The sequence below is a fragment of the Engystomops pustulosus genome, chromosome 4 (assembly GCF_040894005.1).
Source record: "Engystomops pustulosus chromosome 4, aEngPut4.maternal, whole genome shotgun sequence".
Lineage (NCBI taxonomy): Eukaryota > Metazoa > Chordata > Amphibia > Anura > Leptodactylidae > Engystomops > Engystomops pustulosus.
Genome location: NC_092414.1, coordinates 59,981,370 through 59,994,624, shown reverse-complemented (window position 1 = coordinate 59,994,624; position 13,255 = coordinate 59,981,370). Strand labels below are relative to the sequence as shown.

The 13,255-nt window shown below is 41.4% G+C and overlaps 1 protein-coding gene across 3 annotated transcripts in view; it reads left to right on the top strand.

The window, feature by feature from the left end:
• CPLX2 (complexin 2) overlaps positions 1–13,255 on the top strand; it is a 124,014-nt gene that overhangs the window by 72,428 nt on the left and 38,331 nt on the right. The gene's annotated exons all lie outside the window — the stretch shown is intronic.

Genomic DNA, 13,255 nt, shown 5'->3' with positions numbered 1-13,255 from the left:
TTTTCTGGAGGGCCACCTACCCGGTCCTCTGTTTGAAACAATTTTTGTGAGTGCCACATACAGGCACTCAATCTATTCCATTTTTCTGGAGGGCCACCTACCCGGTCCTCTGGTTTGAACAATTTTTGGGACTGCCACATACAGGCACTCAATCTATTCCATTTTACTGGAGGGCCACCTACCTGCTCCTCTGGTTTGAAGAATTTTTGGGACTGCCACATACAGGCACTCAATCTATTCCATTTTACTGGAGGGCCACCTACCTGCTCCTCTGGTTTGAAACATTTTTGGGACTGCCACATACAGGCACTCAATCTATCCCATTTTACTGGAGGGCCACCTACCTGCTCCTCTGGTTTGAAGAATTTTTGGGACTGCCACATACAGGCACTCAATCTATTCCATTTTACTGGAGGGCCACCTACCTGCTCCTCTGGTTTGAAACATTTTTGGGACTGCCACATACAGGCACTCAATCTATCCCATTTTACTGGAGGGCCACCTACCTGCTCCTCTGGTTTGAAGAATTTTTGGGACTGCCACATACAGGCACTCAATCTATTCCATTTTACTGGAGGGCCACCTACCTGCTCCTCTGGTTTGAAACATTTTTGGGACTGCCACATACAGGCACTCAATCTATCCCATTTTACTGGAGGGCCACCTACCTGCTCCTCTGGTTTGAAACATTTTTGGGACTGCCACATACAGGCACTCAATCTATCCCATTTTACTGGAGGGCCACCTACCTGCTCCTCTGGTTTGAAACATTTTTGGGACTGCCACATACAGGCACTCAATCTATTCCATTTTACTGCAGGGCCACCTACCTGCTCCTCTGGTTTGAACAATTTTTGGGACTGCCACATACAGGCACTCAATCTATTCCATTTTACTGGAGGGCCACCTACCTGCTCCTCTGGTTTGAACAATTTTTGGGACTGCCACATACAGGCACTCAATCTATCCCATTTTACTGGAGGGCCACCTACCTGCTCCTCTGGTTTGAAAAATGTTTGGGACTGCCACATACAGGCACTATCCAAATTAAATTGTCTCCATAGCAGCCTCCACACGTTGTCTCCATTCCTACCTCCAAAAGTCGTCCATATAGCTGCCTCCATACATCGTCCCTTTATCAAACGAGGTGTGTCAGGCAGAAATTTGGGTTGTTTTCATGGATTCCACATCAAAGTTGTTAACTTTGTCGCCACCCTGCTGTGTAATCCACAAAATATACTTGCAAACTTTTACCATTTAGGGATATTATTTCAGCGCTTCTTGCGCATCTGTTTACATTCCCCTCACCCGCCATATCCTAAACTTATAAGAACGCTACTACACTTGATCTTATACAAAAGTGCTGTTTGGGGAGTAGCCTAGAGACAGGGGCTTGGATTTGCGAAAGCTCGCCTGGCAGCGGAGCGCCAGCTCCATGCGCATCATGCGCTTCTTGCGCATCTGTTTACATTCCCCTCACCCGGCATATCCTAAACTTATAAGAACGCTACTACACTTGATCTTATACAAAAGGTTCTTAGAAGTGCTGTTTGGGGAGTAGCCTAGAGACAGGGGCTTGGATTGGCGAAAGCTCGCCTGGCAGCGGAGCGCCAGCTCCATGCCAAGATCCAACTAACATAGTTTTAACTGCAGCACCTTTAATCTACTACTAGTTCACTGCCTCCATACATGGTCCCCTTATCAAACGAGCTGTGTCAGGCAGAATTTTGGGTTGTTTTCATGGCTTCCATGTTAACTTTGTCGCCACCCTGCTGTGTAATCCACAAAATATACTGGCAAACTTTTATCATGTACCGATATTATTTGAGCACTTCTTGCTCACCTCCTTTGGTTCCTCTCTGCCACCCATTGGTTTGAAGCCTGAGTCCATTTAGGGTATGTCGCCATGACACTCTCTAGCCTGCTGCCGCTGCCTCTGCATGCCGTCCCCTATAGTGTCAGGGTCAATTATTGCATGTTTTAGATGCTATCTAGCTTCATTCTGTCACTCTGTCATGGCCATGCTGTTGCCCATAATTTTGGCATAATGGTGCGTTTAAGCAGCCTCAGAGGCATCCATGCATGCTGCCCCTGCTGTTTCCTGTCCATTTCCGTGGTGTTTCCATCCTTTTCTGAGGTTCCCAGGTGTTTGGCCAAGCTTCCCTGTGCAGAGCCTTGGTCCCCTTGAAAAATGCTCGAGTCTCCCATTGACTTCAATGGGGTTCGTTATTCGAGACGAGCACTCGAGCATCGGGAAAAGTTCGTCTCGAATAACGAGTACCCGAGCATTTTAGTGTTCGCTCATCTCTAATGCTGATCCATCTAAGGACAGACAATGGGTTGGTTTTTCCCCTGTTACCAGAAGACGCTGATCTTATCATTGAGTGACCAACGAGACTACTCCATCAACACCCATTATGAAGGACCATTATGGGTTTTTTGGGTTTACACTATTGATACTTTATACTCCTCTTCCCAATTGGCCTTAGTTACTGCATCACTGGGGGCCTGACAACATTCTTTTTCATTGCTTTCCATTTGTTGCTTATATTGTATATTTGAGACAGCTTTTTACAATTCAAGTAAGAACTAACTCCACCGTTAATATCTTAAAGTGCAGAACTTGGGACACAAACTACATATCCACGGTCTGTTGTTTGTGACCTATGTGTTACCAGCACGTGGAGTCCACTCTCACACTGATGACCACAATAAAGATTGCCTGAGCCGCAACTACGGGCGGGCACAGGACATACTCATCCCTTAAACAGTCAACTCACACATGAATTCATGGCCATGAGCCCATAGAAATTAATATTATACCACTAATCCTCTAGCCATAGGTGAGTTTTAGATTGTTTTGGGATCAGCCATTTGGATCTAGAGAAATCAGGAGAAATTGGGGCTAAAAGTAACTTAAAACTTCTATGGGATTGACTCATAGGCCAGTGATGGCAAACCTTTTAGACGCTGAGTGCCCAAACTACAACAAAAACCCATGTATTTTTCGCAAAGTGCCAATGCGACAATTTAAGCAGTAACTTATTACTCCCTGCTCTGTCACATGTTTAATTGTATAGGCATCTGAGGACACCATACAGTAGAAAGAAGGAGAAGAAGTTTGGATTATCATTGTAGCTTCCTTCTAGAGGCCTTGAGTCCTGCCTGACGAACACTGCCCTGGGGTGATGGCAAGGGTGCCCATAGAGATGGCTCTGAGTGCCACCTCTGGCACCGGTGCCATAGGTTTGCTACCACTGTCATAAGCCATGATTGACCTCAACTGTATGGAAGGAATAAATCAGCTGTTCATTTTGTTGTGCTTTATACACTATTACAATTTTGATCATTATGAAATATTCCATCTGAAGTCAGATTTATAATATTGATATATAGTTGTGAGGGATTAATTGTCCAAAGTAGACAATATTTATTGTACTTTGGCTGTTTCATAGCTTTTTTCCTTTTGCTCTGAATACTGACATTACAATCTCTGCAGTGTTTCAGACATTATTAGTTTTTACTGAAAGCAAATGTGCCCCAAGGCTGTCTTAGTTTTGTCTTCATACTAGGGTCAGCTATGCAGAATGCATTTGTGGTCTACTTTTCCCATCATTAGTAAGAAAGAACAAATGTTTCAACCCTCCATATAGAACACCATTATCTTAAAATACTTGTACATTAGTGTTGAACATGACATTCTCTTCCATAATGTTCCTCCTGTTGGTGCCTTTTGTTCTCCTTTGATATATTATGGCGAGGTAAGAGATTTATAAGATATCACATCGAGTATAAACGACTCTTTGGGGTCTGTAGCTCCAGGCCTGACATGTCCTTAATAAATCTGAGATGGTTGAGAAGAGAATAGAAGGCCTGGTTGTAGTTTAAGGTGACCAAAAGGATTGTTGCCTACCCCCTTGTAATGTCTAAGTATTGTTTGAATACGGCAGACATTGATCGGTCTACAAGAGTAAATGGGGTACCTATATAAGTATGTTTTATTCACTTTTCTCATGCTAAATATACTGAATTTAGATACTTTGATATTTCATAGTGTTTTCAGTATTAGTTAAACGGAAGGTCTAAAAAGCCTATTGGGTAGGTAGTCACTTCACCGCCCACATAGTAGCCTCAACGCCTTTCGGTATAGTACTTAATGCATTATATAGTAAGCAACTGTTGGTAAAGAATTTATCAAGCGTACATCATGAAATAAAGATGTCCCTTAAAATTATTTTCAAAATAACATTTACAGGCTTAAAGGAGTTATCCGACCGTGAATACATATCCCCATCCATTGAATAAAGCTTAAAGAAGACATGTCACCAGAATTTTTCCCCTTACACCACTCACACCTGTTGATAAAGGGTTAAAAGTCCTCCCCAAATTACCTAAAATTATTTGCAATGTACCTTAATTACAACCATTTTTCTGATATGCAAATGAGTCTAGATGAGTCCATTTCTGTGTAGAAGAGCCTGCCAGTTAACCACGCCTCCTTCTTTTGATTAACAGCTCTGTGTCTCTTCAAATCTTAGCCTGAGCAGAAAGGATGTTCTCTCCCTGTCCACTTCCTGTCCTTACCAGAATGCTGTCCCTCTCACTGTAGGGTGTATTTAGTAGTGATCACTATGTAGGAAACTGCAGATCTTCTCACCATTTCACTGAGTCTCTCGGAGTCGGCAGACCCACACAATAGTGGATGGAGCCAACATAAAGAATGGCAGAAAAAGTTTGGGGAATTATTCTACTGGTGGAAGTAGGCAGATTTAAGCTAGGATGCCTTCAGTGTTCTATTCAACAAAGACACAATGGGGGGACAGGAGTTGATAAATGATTTGTGATTTTTTTTTCCCTTTAAAGGGGTTTGCCCACAAATGAAAATTCTCAAATTCCAATCTCCTAGTGATGTTTACACAATAAAGATCATTTTTAACCCCATACTTTACAATTCTACTCAGTTGTATTACTGTTTTAGCTCCCATCACTCTGTGATGGTCAGTGTAAGATTCCAGAGTGTGGGCGGGGACTTTCAAAGCAGACACTGCATGATCCATTAGTTCTGTGAGCTGACACTTTTAGCTCACACTATGATGTGTTGTGTGTTGTTTGCTGGCAGGAGGTCAGTGGGTATCAGTGTGAGCTTGTCCTTGAATGTAAGGGTGGGGGATAGAGGCAGAGAACAGAGAAGACCTCAGCTCCGCAGCAACAGACATGTCTGCTAAACCTAAAGTCAGAAGATACAGGGTCGTGTCTAGGGGCAACTGAAATTGTGTACAGCAGTGCTGATAGAGAAAGGTTGGAATTATATCTGTGAAATGCTTTTTTTTTTGTTCAGTGAATTATAGAATATGTGTTATTTTGTTATCCTGAGTATATTTAAGAAACTCAGGGGGTACCCTTTTAAGTGTGAATGAAGTGCAAGTGCACATGCCTAATTGTTTTTTTTTTTAACTATTGGTCCCCTGCGGTGTATAGATAATACAGAACCTGACATTACCAATGTTTTGACTTATAATCCAGCACTGAGCCTGTCACTGCCGACCTCTTTTGCCATACAGACAATCCTCAGTAGACAACAAGCAGCCGCTATAATCTAATACTGGTTGCAGCCACAGACTATAGTGACTCACTCTGCTATCCACATTGAAGACCTATGAATACTCGACTGGACAAAGCATGCATGCGACCTAACGAGTCATGAGGAAAAGTTGCCGACTATAGAAGTTCTATGGGTCACTTTTACAATTTCTTAATAGTAGTTTCACAAGGGGCAATTTCACTTTAAGGTCTCATTATCAATGACTACCATATGTATCTTTCCTGCACACAGCCATGTAAAATATATGATGGACCACTAATGTTTGTGGTAACCTTTAAAAGCCAAATGTGAGAAACAGAATATGGGTTATACAGATCTAGTTCAGTGTCTGGTACCTGGGGGAGTGACACAGTTTGTAGAAAGTGCTTATCTAGCACAACTTTTAGAGATATTTACTTATTCCATCTCCCATAGGACCTCTCCGTGCATCACATATCCCAGCACTAGCTGTTAACCTCTCCTCATACTCAAGTACTTCCTCCATTTGTTTAAGAAAATCAATACACTTGGATTAGTTGCCAGAAACGGTTTTATGAATGACACAGGCCAGGATTTTGGAAATGCGAGTAGCGGGATGATGTCATGATGCCCCATGGCAGAGAATTATCAGGGTTTTTTTCCATGTATTCCTGGATCAGTTTGGTTGTCAACCAAGGTCTCAGCTTAAAGGAGAAATGTCACGTTAAACATAATTTCAGATGAAAGGAACTGAGTAACTGAGAAGTTTTCATTGAAATCATGCACACAATGAGCTTAGGGGTCCAGTGGGTTGTCCTACTCAGTTATTATCTGCATAAGAACAGCTGTCTATCACTTATAGCTCCCCCCCCCCCGAACACACACATTTAAAGGGGTAGTCCATAGTCTTGTGATGGACATGCAGGTGCACAAGCCATTAGTATCGAACAGCTCTGATTACTCTTGGTGATTGTAAAGGTTTGTACAAATGTGTGTCCATCACAAGACCATGGACAGATTTCTATCCACTGGAAGGACAGAAAGCAGATAGAAGGACAGCAAGCAGCGATCTAGAAAACTGTGAGGAATTAATACAGAAAGTATATTACAAAATTGGATAACTTTTTATTACATAAACCATATCAATTATTTTCTGAAAGTGGACAACCCTTTTAAAGGAAATCTACCACTGGATCAAGGATTGCAATGCTGTTGTGTGCCCCTAGGATCTGATCTTCTTGAGGCTTCTAATGCCCTTGTTTTCACAAAACAAGGCTTTAAAAATTATGCAAACAAACTTTATTGGCTCTGGGCTCCATAGCATCTTTTGCATCATTTCTAAAGCTTTAAAAGAACAAAGGCATAAGATGTAAAATTCTGCAGCATCCAATATATATGTTTAAATTTGCTCCCTTGTTATAAATCTTCAGAACAAACCCCATTCTTGTTATACAGTATATACAGTATATAAGATCCATCATATCACTTCTATGTTGTCTAATTCCAAGCAGTTTGACTCGTAGATAAGCTATGAGCAGCATATGCCTGGTTCATGGATACACCTATATTTATATATGGAGAGTACTTTGGGGGTTACACTGTATACACTGATGTGGTCTCAACTATATCATCCATTCATGCCTTCCATAAGGTGTATAATCCAATTTCATCACCTGAAGCTGAAAAATGCAAATAAAAAATATCACACATGGAGTCCAACCATCACAAAAATCACAAAAGACACAGGAGGTTCTCAGATAAACTGTGTATCTCTATTATCTGGACATTTCTTGAGCTCAGCACATTGATTATCTGGTTAGGGATTTTAATTGCCTAGAGAGCAAAGAACTCTCAGTTGTTTTTTATAGTAATGGATGCACAGAACCAATGAAGAGGTTTTACAGGCAATAAATTCCTTGTGAAATCATTGAAAAAGAATGCTCTTTCGATATTGCATGGTCAAAGATATATATATATATATATATATGGTATTTTGTATCACAAACATGTATTCTGTGGTACAAAATTATTATTTTGGAGAATGATATAGATAAATAAATAATGTATTTTTTCCCACACTTGCATTATGTTTACAAATTACTGGCATTATCATATACATTATGTATTGTTGAAATATGCATTAATGGTATTATTCTATGTGGCCAACTAATGTCATTGCTAATAAAGATTTAGGGATCATTCACACAGCCATTATGGGGGCAGTGATCTGGTCGCATGAGTTGCGGCCAGATGACGCCCCCAATAGACTTTGGCTCTCCGTCATGATGCAGTGAGTACATGGTGTGCCACCGCATTGTGACTGAGTCAGGCAGCCGTGATGCAAAATATAGGACACCCCTATTCCTTTAGAGCGAGAAAGACGTGAAGAGTACTCACCCCTCCCCCTCTTCCTCCCAGCCCTGTGCTGCCCAGGATTCAGTGCAACGAGAGCATGCCCATCTGAATTAGCCCTGAATGTCTTTGTCAGCATTCTGAATCATTTCAGTAGTTCATAATAGTTTGATTTACATTACCTGGCTCCTTTCCAGTAGTGTGTGGTGATTCCCTAGGGAAGGTTGCTGCAGCCTGTGTGTGGCTGTGTCTCCTCATGCGTTCTTCCCTCCTCTATACCATTTCTATCCCTCCCCTTCCTGCTCAATTCAAATGACAGGATGTGGGTAGGGGGTAGGGGAGGAGACTGGCACAGGCACAAATAGGCTGCAGCTTCTGTCCCCCCACCCCTCGGGACTCACCACATGCTGCTGGTAGGGAGCCAGGTAATGTGAATTAAACATATTTAAACTACTAATCAAATGATTCAGAAAGGCATTTTTAAAATCACCATAGCAGAGGCTATTGGAACCTGCCACAAGCTAAAAATCACATTGCTGTTGACTGGTTCCATTTAAAGAGGTTTTCTTATAAGGCATGGATGATATGGCGATTGGAGAGTGGATAGGCGTCTGACCACTGAATAACAGGACAATAGCAGATCAAAAAGTCACCTGATACAGAATAGAAAGCTTCTCTCATTTTCAAAATGACTATGCACAGCAGAACCCCATTCTGTATGGTATATTTTAGGGAGCTTTAGGCTCCCCGTTCTTGCTATCCCAGAAATTCCTCCTAGTCGCTAGTTATCAGAAACTTATCCCTTATTCTGTGTAAAGTAGATACAGTTCTATTAGAACACCCCTGTAAAGCCCCTATTCAGATGTGATAGTTGGCGCTAGAATGGTTCTCAGCCACACCGCACTTGGCGGCAGCTAAGCCATTGTAAGGTAGCAGCCTAGTGTAAAAGATTACACAAAACCTCATCTACATTTGGGACTAAAACTAATACTGCTAAATGTTGCTTTTCAATTTATGTTGTGGGTTTACCCATCAACTTTTAACTTTCGCAATGGATCAGATAAAATCCGAAGTAAATCCTCAGCCTTTCCTGCAGGGGTGCTCATCAGGTGCACCTTGTTGATTGATTGATTTCCATGATAGAAAATCTGTTGCACCTCCCCTCCCTCCATGAGACCCCAGCATTACAATGGAAAATAGTAGTGGTCCATTGTTCAATACATTTCTGCATATGTAAGACAATTAATCATCTTACACAGTGAAGTTACTTCTCATAATGAAATATCTCTTCCCGGCTAATCACTGTGACATCAGTGCTTATTACATTATAATGGAGTCAAATCTTCATTTTTATTCACTGTTTTCTAGGAGAACTACTACTAAGCAGAACTGGGAAAATGTGATTTTTACAAAGTGATGGTGAAATGTTAGTTTTAGTATCAGATTCTGTGTCTTACTGGGTTATTGATACGGAGGATTCCCAGCATTCAATGGTATTGATTTGAATCATGATTCCATCAATAAGGATAAAACCCCTGTCTTTCACCTTATCTAAAATGCATCCCATAAAGAAGAGCCTCCCTTCTGATTACTGTCTATTTACATACAGGGTGTAACAAAAAGGTTGGGGCGGTGGAATATCAAATCGAAAAACTAAATATATATGTGTCAAATATTTTTTAAAATCTATACAATGATACCAAACTCGACCACTACTCCCACCCCTGGGGGTGGCAGGGAAGCAACTGAAATATCTTAAATGGGTACCCCTATTTTTATTGCAGATTTGGATTCCCCAGGAAAAATGACATTGATTTGACTGAGGTCCTTTTCAATTTTGGTGACAGATGTAAACAAAACGGGATAAATGGGATATTTCCATCAATACATATCAGAAACGAAATCTGGAAATAGATGTATGAACAGTTTTTAGAAAATATATCAATGATACCAGATTTGATCTCTAAATGTAGAGAATTCGATATTTGAAAACTTCTTAGGCAACAAGAAAAATGCCCATCTTTAGAGGGGAGGAAACTGCAGTTAATCAAGCTTCCCAATGTGTGAGAGGCAGGACTCACACTCCACCAGCCCCTGGAGAGAACAGAAAACTAGTACTGCACATACTTTCCACCTCACCCCCATTGGGGGAAAATGTAGGGTCAACTGTAGTATCATTGGATAGCTTTTTAATACATATTTGCCACATATTTTTTTATATTTTGATCCAATGTGTATTTCTCAAGATATCTCCATTTCTTTAAAATATTTTTACCCACTTTGATTTTCGCCCTGATACTGAGTTCAGTAACATTGGAAAGATTTTTGAAAACTATTTCACTTGTTTATTTTTAGTTTCGATCTGATATATGTTTTGTCCCAACCTTTTTGTTACACCCTGTGTATATGTATATAACAAATACGGTTTATTCTGGCACCGACTTCACACTACATTCGGATCTTGATTTTTTTCCCCGGTATTGCCCTGTGGGAAATACATTCATCAAAATGGATGGACGTATTGCCCATTGAAATGCATGGGGGTTGTATGCAACCGCTATTGCATACGCCCATTACAAGTATACACACATTAGTGTGAAATCAGCCTTAGGCTACATTCAGACGATGTATGCCCGCCGTACCTTAGTATGGCGGGCATACATCATCACTGCGGAGAGGAGCAGGGGAATATACCATAGGAATATACAGTGCATGGCGCCGTATTATGTAGAAAGATAGGACATGTCCTACGGGGCTACGGAGCGGTACGGTGCCTCACGTGTGCTGCACTGTACAACTCCCGTACAGGGCCGTGAGCCCATAGAAGTGTATGGGGGGACGTATATACGCCGTATATATGTCGGCCATATATACGTCCCCCATACGTTCGAGTGAATGTAGCCTTACACTGTGCAGGAGCACATCGCTCCTCCCACTGTGTGAGATTACCAATGGCATAGGGAGGGTGGAAGTGTCAAGGGAGGAAGATGAGATGAGCTACTACACAGTGTAATTTTAAAAGTTGATTTTAGATTTAAGGAGGCCATGGATAACAAATATAAGATTACCACAGCCACAGTGTCTGGATCTATGTGTAAGTGTCCCTGGTTTATCATGATAGATTTAAATAGTAGATTTCCTTTAAGTGTCAGTGTCGTTTCTAGACATAAGACACTGCATAAGTTACATGGGTAACACAGCCTCTTGTCAGGGAAATTCCACTTATTTTAAAGTGATCACAAATGAGGGAATGGTTTACATCTCTTGCCAGGCTGCTATCTGTGACAGAAATGTCCACACAGCACTGGTTAATCCATGCAGTAAGTGAACAGAAGATAATCTTTTTGGCTTGGATTTAGCTGTGATGCCTCCTTCCATTGGTTAAGTGTCATTTCCCACTTGCATAAAACAGCAACAGGATTCATGATGTTCTCGTCACGTTCAATGATTATGGTAATTGGAATTGTTTTGAAGACTAAAAACTATGCAACGCTGCTCCTGGAGCATTAAAAGTCACCACAGTTATCCCAATGCCTACGGTATTTATCACATAATCTTGCATGTTCTCCAAGGTTATTTACACAAAACACATGACGCACTTGCCTTCTGTAACCTAGACATAGCCAAAGACTGTGGGGGTCATTTACCAAGGGCCCGAATCGCTTGACCTTAGTGAATTCCGGCCGGACCTGAATCAGCGTCGGAGAACCCTAAAACGAAGCATATTTTAGTTTCTCTTATCCTCATTTAATATTTCATGCAATGTATTAGGAAGCTGGACATAATAGGAGCCTGAGAGTTTAACAAGATTCCTGTGAGCTTATCGCCTTGAGGAGGACATTAAGTCATCTTTAGTGCTGTACCTGTAAATGACCTCTCAGATGCCTTGGTCACAGCTGTCCACAGCATTATAGTGGTTAAAGGTTCAACATTATCTCAGATCAAAGACGCCTCTGACACCTTATCTGAACTGGCAACTACCTTACAGGGACAGTGGATTCCTAGAAGGGTTATTGTGACCTATATCAATGAGTATCAGGGCAGGATTTTAGGGAGGACCCCAGAGAAGAACGCCCCAGGTCCCCCACCACTTTACCGACATTTAGGTGTGAACTGACAGTCTCTCAGAGCAATGCGCCAGGTACCGACACAAAGTGACAGTGACTCACTTGATCAGTCAGTGAAAGTGTGCCTCCCCAGCCCTCCCGTACTGAATCTCATTCTGCATGCAGCGTGTTTCAGGCCGAGTGACACCTAATTTCTCTTGTACTTCTTAGCACCTAATACTGGTTGGCTGGTTGGGGTGGTAACTAGGACTAGTAATCAAAAGGGGAGTAGTAAGGCAGCAATCCAAGTCCTGCATGGTAACTTGGAAAGGCGGTGCTCGCAGCTGAAGGTTCTGATGCTCAAACCCAAAATCAGGCACTACCGATGGAGGAAGCCATAGCACACAGGAGTATAAATTCCAAAAGGCATGCTTGATGAAGATTCAGTGGGAATCGAAAAGTCACGTTTTTTTATGCCTGGATGATATCTGAATAAAGCCTTTTGGAATTTAAACTCCTGGGTGCTGTGGCTTCCTCCATCGATAGGACTAGTAGTCACTACTACTGCCACTGCCATTGTGCCAGCTAGGCCAGCAGCTAGGCTAACATGTACTGTAAGTGGGAGGAGGTTTAGATTATCAATGATAATTTAGAATAGTAATGTGCACCACTGTGTGGTCTACACTCAGTGGGACCCCCACCAGATTTTGCGCTCAAGGGCCTTCACCTACCTTAATCCAACCTTACTGAGTATTGATAACGTAGTTGCTTAAATGAACATGATACTTATCCTTTTTATGTAACAATCATGCAGCAAGCATGTAACTGGGAAAATATGGATTGGGCAGGGGATAAATACTATATTATTCCCATAACTCATCCTATACATAAATCTTTTGTGTTTATACTCCATGTGCTGTGTAACTGCAACTCTGAGTCTTTAATAGCTAGTGGCAAAAATAATTCAAGGTTCTATTTTTGCCAGAAAAAAGTGTCAAGTTCTTTGCTCAATTGCATGTAATTAAGAAGTTTCTGCTGCGGTGTGATGCAAACATAGAATACGAAGCTAAAAATACAGGAACCCCCAATGGAAACTGATAGAAAATGTCAGCAGAAGTCTAAGCCAGTGTTCCTTGTGTTTGTGATTTTTACACGTTCCTCATAATGCGAGCTGTTTATCTATTGTAATTATCTTCATTTACATTTCATTTTAATTACTCCTGATCCAGGGGGACCATTTTATATCGATGGCGGAATATTTACACGTTTATATGTATAAGCAGGCAATAATTCTTAA